This window comes from Triticum aestivum, chromosome 7A (assembly GCF_018294505.1).
Source record: "Triticum aestivum cultivar Chinese Spring chromosome 7A, IWGSC CS RefSeq v2.1, whole genome shotgun sequence".
NCBI lineage: Eukaryota > Viridiplantae > Streptophyta > Magnoliopsida > Poales > Poaceae > Triticum > Triticum aestivum.
The window spans coordinates 137,271,345-137,278,161 of NC_057812.1; the positions used below are offsets into that span (position 1 = coordinate 137,271,345).

A 6,817-nucleotide genomic window follows, 5' to 3' on the forward strand; every position below is an offset into this window, starting at 1 on the left:
CAATCTCCTCTGCCATCGCAAACTGCCATTTAGGATGCAAAATAGCATCTCGATAAGAAGTCGGCTCAAGAACAGTCGAAAGACCATAGCGAGAAGGAGAATATCGGTCAGGGGGCGGACAAGGCCGAGAATGAAGACCATAAGTCGGTTGAGAGGAGGAAGACGACACACCAGTAGTGGGCACATCAGTAGACTCATCCACAATACATGGACGGCGAGTATAATGAAAAGGAAAGGAGGGAAGAGGTGGAACCACTGGAGATGGAGACTGGGAATGTATCGATGAAGGTGATGAAGGGAAAGGTATTGGTGATGAAGGTGTAGAAGGTGAAGATATCGATGATGAAGGTGGCGAGTCATGTGATGAGGGAGGAGAAGAAACCGTAGGAGAGGACGACATCGAATCTGCAACAGCGGGACGAGGAGTAGGAATAATGGGCACAGATGGAGGTGTATCTGGAAACGTAAGAAAAGAGATATCCTCTGTGGAAAAGGCTGAGGAGGATGGGCGCGGGTAGAAGGGACGAGACTCATCAAAGGTCACATCCCAAGAAATACGCATCCGATGACCGATGGGATCCCAACACCGATAGCCCTTATGCCCATTACTGTATCCGAGAAAGACACACTCAACAGACTGAGCGGCCAGTTTGGTGCGTTCACGAGGAGCAAGCAATACATAGCAAACACACCCAAACAAGCGAAGCACCGAATAATCAGGAGAACGACCAGAAAGACGTTCAAGAGGAATTCCGCCCTGTAGGGCAGCAGATGGCTGAATGTTAATGAGATACATGGAAGTAGTAACAGCCTCAGCCCAGAAGTGAGGCAGAAGAGAGGCAGCGATCATCATCGCGTGTGCCGTCTCAAGAAGGTGACGATGCTTGCGCTCAGCCACACCATTCTGAGCATGAGCACCAGGGCAAGAGAACTGAGGAAGAGTACCTTGCTCATCAAGGAATCCTCGTAGCGCATGGGAGATATACTCACCAGCTGAATCTGCGCGAAAGACACGAATAGGAGTGGAAAACTGGGTTTGAACCATGGCAACAAATTTTTTGTATATAGATAAGACCTCACTACGAGAAGACATGAAATAGATCCAGGTGTACCGCGAAAAATCGTCTATAAAGATAATATAGTAGCGGTGACCCCCTTTGGAAGCAAAGGGAGCCGGACCCCAAACATCAGAGTGAATGAGGTCAAAAGGGCGCTCGGACATCGACTCACTGTGAGGATACGGTAGTTGAATCTGCTTACCAAGCCTACAACCCAGACAATCCAGCAAAGCATTACCGGACACAGACCCCAGAACACCGCGCTGAACCAAAGATGAGAGACGAGAACCACATAAATGGCCAAGACGATGATGCCACTGCTGAAAAGAGCTAGTAGATGCAGCAACAGGGGCTACGGAACTGGCAGCGGTGGCAGCGGAAGGAAGACATAGCCAGTCAAGCTCCCGGAGACCATTAGAGCGTCGAGGGCCAGCACCAAGTAGAGCGCCCGTGTGACGATCCTGGACGGAATACGAATCAAAGTCGAGGATGACCCTACAACTAGAGTCAACAATCTGACCACCAGATATGAGTTGCATGGTAAGTCGAGGAACATGAGTGACAGAGGGAACATTAAATGAAGAAGTGGTAAGAGTGCCTCGACTAGCTACAGGGAGGGGAGTGCCATCAGCTGTAAGAACACGAACAGGAGACTCAACAGGTTGAACGGAAGTCAAAGTGGAAGAATCATATGTCATATGAAAAGATGCTCCGGTATCAAGAATCCATGGGGATGTACCTGAATGAGTAGAAGGTGGTTTCTCAATGCCAGAAGAGTCAGTCACGGAACCTGTAGAACTTGTCGGTGAAGAATCCCAAGTAGCAAGCAGAGATTTCAGCTGCGCAATCTCACACGAAGACAAGGATACGGCGGAAGAGGTCGAGGTAGAAACACCAGCCGATAATAAGCAGTCTCCACCACCCGTAGAATCCGCATGTAGAGTCAGTCGAGAGTGGCGAGTCGACGTAGAGCCATATGTGGGAGCCACTTGGGGAGTCGACATAGAGCGATCACCACCGCGCGCGGAAGCCGCAAGAGGAGTCGATGTAGAGCAACCAACAACACCGGTGGAAGTCGCAAAAAGTGTCGAAGTAGAGCGACAACCACCATCTCCAAGCGGGCGAGCACCAAGCACCGAGGAAAGGTGCATGTGCGAGATAGGATCAATGTACGGAACACCGTCAAAAATCACCGGACAACGAGGAGAGACTGTGCCCGATGACAACATATTGTTTTTTTACTCTGTCTCTTTTTTTCTCTCTCTCTTTCTCTTTTTCTTTTACTCACGTGCTAAGGAACTGTGCGGGTCAACTCTCGATGGGATCGAGCGACCGAGAAGCGGACATGCTCGGGGCGACCAACACCAGACAATAGCCACGGCAGAATATGCCTCGAACGGCTAGGAATCGGCCGGCGGGGCGGCGGCGGCCAGACGAGGGCCACGGCCAGGAGGAGGCGGCGGCCGGTGGAGCAGTCGTGGCCGGAGGACGAGGGAGCCGATGAATCGAGGGCGGGGCCAGACAGGCAGCTGGCGGCGACAGGCGGACGGGGCCGGCCTGGGAGCGCCCGCCCGTGAAGAGCAGCGGGACCTGCGAGAGCTGGCCTTCGGCGGCAGAGGCCCGACCAGGGAGAGCCAAAGGCCGGCGCGCGGCGGACGGACCTCAAGCGGCAGTCAGAGACGAGGCGGCGGCGGCCCGAACCAAATCCCGGCGGAGGGCGGTAGTGGAAGCCGGCAACGGCCAAATGAAGTCAGTGGCGGACGTCCCGGTCTGGGATGCAGCGGGCTGCAGGAAGCACGGTCGGAGCCGACGAGGAACGGCGGCTCGGGTGGAATCTGGGACCTCCTTTGTCCAGATCGAGACCGATCTCGCACAGACAGAACCTGGGAACGATGGACAGGCAAAGTAGAGGAGCGGCAGCAGAGGAAACTGCACGCGTGAGAGGCAACAGCCAAGCGGAGGCAGGAGACGATTTGGAGCAGCGCAGCTGGGAAAGGATGATCACAGCGGTGCGATTGGATCGAGCACGAGTTGCAGTGTGCGAAAAAAGAACCAAAGCTCTAATATCATGTTAGGGAATTATGCAACTTGATATTACTAGGAGGCCAAAGCCATCATATATACATGTACAAAGAATGCCAAGAGATTAGAATACAAAAGGCCAAAGGCCATCCTCAGTATAACTCTAACACAAACCTCTAACCTATGCATACTATTTCATACCAGTCAGATCTAAACCTAATTAATTCAGAGTATAATTTTCAAATTTACAATGGAATTACAAAGAAAATGTGGCAACATGTGAACCCAAAACCTGCATTATTGCTTCTGGCTTCATATAATGCCTTATTCCATAGAAAGGTATGTTCTAAAGAACAAAAAAAATTGACTTCACCACGCATACAAAATGAACATAGAAAGATATATATAATAAAAGTTGCCCAAAAGAAAACTTAAACTTATATCCAAAACCGAGAAGACATGAGTATCACACGAACCTCCAAATCCACATCTAGAAATGTGTCTAAATCCACAACAGCATTTCTTCCACTAAGATCTAAAAGCAACCTAAAAGTAATCTTGGCTTATCTAATATGAAAATAGTGAAACTGCATCTGGGGGATAAGCAGTCCCTTACACCTGATAACCATCCTCTTCACTTTTTCTGATGAAACCTTCTGTTTTTAGCTGAACATCAAGGGATGAGATATTTATATAACCATCTTGTTCACTTTGTCTGCTATAAAAGCAACAGGTTATAGTTGATCATTAGCTTTAGTTCTTGTCGACATATTAACAAACATATAGCGATCATGAAATAACCACATCAAGAATATTATACGTACACAGCGATCTTACCAGTCACGACAGAAATCCCCTCCCGCGCCGCTCCCGCGCGGCGACCGGGAGGGCAAACCCCAGCGCCACCAAGCGAGCTCTCCCTTCCCCTGCCCTCTCCTCGCCGCCGCCAGGCTGCGCCGCCGGGCAAAGCCCGGTCGGCGTCAGCGGCGGCGGGGCATCTCCTCCCCATGTGCGGTGTCGGCAGGCGCGGGCGTCTGCATCGAGCGGTGGCGGCACGCTGGCGGCGGGGCGTGACGGCGCGATGGTGGGCGGCGCGGGGGCGAGCGGCGCGGCCTGCTGCTCCCGCTGGCGCCTGGCCGAGGCGTGGAGGCTGCGCGCGGCCGCCGGGCTGGCTCGGTCTGGCTCGGCCAGATCTGGCCACCTAGGCTGCGCGGGCACCGCCGGGGCTGCCGTCGGCGGGTGGTCCGGTGCTGGTACGCTGGGGCGGCGGCCCCAGGCTGAGGCGGATTCGCTCTCTTCTCCCCGGAGCGGAGGCGCGTCGTGGTGGCTGGTTGGGAGTTGCGGCGGATGTGCGGCGGCGTCCCGGCGGAGGCGCTGATGTCCCTGGCCGTGAGGGCGGCGGGGATGTGGCGGGTGGAGGCAGGCGCTGGTCTCCCTCGACCAGGGGCTGCGGTGGACGCGCCTACTAGGCGGCGTGGTGGTCTGCAGATGGTGGCGCGGCGGCATTCGGTTCCCCTCTCCACGGTGATGGCCCAAGGTGGCAACTTTGCCTCCCACTTCCAGTTTGTTGAGCTCCGTGGATGATGGGCGTGGCCAAGGAGAAATTTGGCGCGGCTACGACTGCGGGCAACGGCGACGCTCGTGGGCGCCGTCTCCTCCCTGGAGGCGTTGTCATGGCCATGCCCATCCGCTCTACTGACACCGGAGGAAACTCTAGGCTCGGTTCACCGGGCCAGGCAGCGGCGGCGTATCGGCGCTGTCCCCTTCTTGGAGGCGCTGCCTAGGTGCTTGGGGTGTCGTCCGGGGACGTGGCTGGTGGGTTGCCTCGCTTGCCTCGGCGGTGTGGCTTGGGGTGCAGGGTTGTCATGTGCGGGATGTTGCTGTGGACATGAGCATCCGGGGCGCTATGTACTCCATCATCGACGCCTCATCGGCGACGTCTTCTTCGAGTCAGACTAGCTCCCGCTGTCCACTGGCCGATCTTCTAGGCACCATCGGTGGAGAGTGCGTTGACCTAGTTTGGTTAGGTGATTTGTCGTGCTATGAGGTGTTTGATACCGGGGGACGCGGCCTGTGTGCTCTGTGTCCGTACTTTTCGCCATTGTTTGGCTTGAGTTTGGGCAAGGGTGTTAGTTGCCGATGTTGTCATGGTGGTTGTGGGTGTTAACCTCTCGGGGTGGCACATTGCCGAAAGGCGTTGTATCAGCCGTCTTGGTTCTTCTTCTATGAATATATGATACACATGCTTGTGCGTATTCGAGAAAAAAAAGAATATTATACGTGTGTATTTCTATCAACGTTTCTCTGCATTAAGTTTGACATATCACAGACATTTTATTATAACAAAAAAACCAGATTTCAAATTGATACACCAATTCAGCAAAAGAGAAGCTGTTGCTAAATGAGAGAGAGAGAGCTAGAGAGAGAACAGGAGCCACCGCTGTGTGTACGGTGAGGGGAGAGATGGAGTTGCTGCAGCCATGGAGATAGATAAAAGTAGAGCAGCAACGGCAGGAGCTCCAATTTTTAGTACACGTAACTGGGAGAGAGGGATAGTGCAGAAGCGCCGCGTGCAAGAGCAATGGCCGTGCGTGTCCGTCGACAACAATCGTGGGCGGGAACGCAGGTGAATGGGGGCCGATGCTAATTGGTAGCAGAGGAGCCCAGCGCTTGTTCCTGTGGTGGCGATTGGTAACTTACAGGCCGTTGAGAGCATCTCCAGCCGTTTGGCCTCTCAGGGCGCCTAAATAGAGTGGCCTGAGGGCGTGCCGGTGTTAGTTTGGCCCCTGGGGGCGACCTAGCTCCCAGTTACGCCCCCAAGCGCCGGCCCAAGGATGCGGGAAATTTAAACTTGGTCGTTCCCGCTCTCAAAAGACGTCACAAATCCGGCGATCGGACGTAGTCTGGCGTTACAAAAAACAAGCATGCCGCAAGTTCGCGTGCGCAATGATTCACTCGGCGAGATCGGCTCCAGGCGTTGGCGGAGTCGGCGTGCGCGGGCTCGGCGGTGTCGGAGCTACTTCGGTGCTGGGCTGTGTCGACGCGGCTTCGGCACTGCTGGGCGGCGATGTAGAGGCGTCGTTCGGGCTTGGCGTCCGTGTGGTCGTGGGCGCGGGAGCTTGCGTCGTCGGCGTTGCCATCTGCATCTGGTTCAGGATGAGGCCGCGCTCCACCATGTACCACGCCTTGAGCTGCTCGTCGTTGCTCTGGAGCATGTCCGCCTCGCCCATCAAAAAAGCCATGTCGGTGTTCCTCTTCTTCGCGGCGACGTTCGTCCGGAGCAGGTCGAGCTTGATGGCGCTGTTCTTCATCAGCGACGACCACCGCGCCTCGGTCTTCTTTTCACGTAGGACGGCCCGGGCCTGGGCGTCGGCGAGGCAATGCTCGATGGACTCCTGCACTCGCGCGGTTGTCGCATCGGTGTTTTTCCCCTTCTTTGCCAATTTGTGGCTGTCCGGCCGCCCCTCTGACGCGCCCGGAGTCGTCGCGTCCGGCTTGTAGGTCTCCTTGGCCTTGTCGAGGGCACGTCGGATTTCCGCCCACTTCTCGCACTTGTCAATGCGCTTGTAGACGTGGAGGTGTTTGAAGTCGGCGTCTTGGTTGTCACGCCGATACATGGTGAACATACGCAGCAGCTGCGCGGAGGAACAAACAGTTGGCGGGCGGCGGGCGTGGACGACGAAGAGATGCGGGCGAACGGCGTGCGTACCTGATCCTCAACGCTGGCGCCGCTCTCC

General features: G+C 55.1%; 1 non-coding gene across 1 annotated transcript; it reads left to right on the top strand.

Moving 5' to 3' along the window:
- The first annotated feature begins 3,667 nt into the window (after window positions 1-3,667).
- On the top strand, window positions 3,668-3,771 carry LOC123155236 (small nucleolar RNA snoR99). The gene has a single exon (XR_006477292.1). It is a non-coding gene; the product is annotated as a small nucleolar RNA snoR99 (small nucleolar RNA).
- Window positions 3,772-6,817: the final 3,046 nt, after the last annotated feature.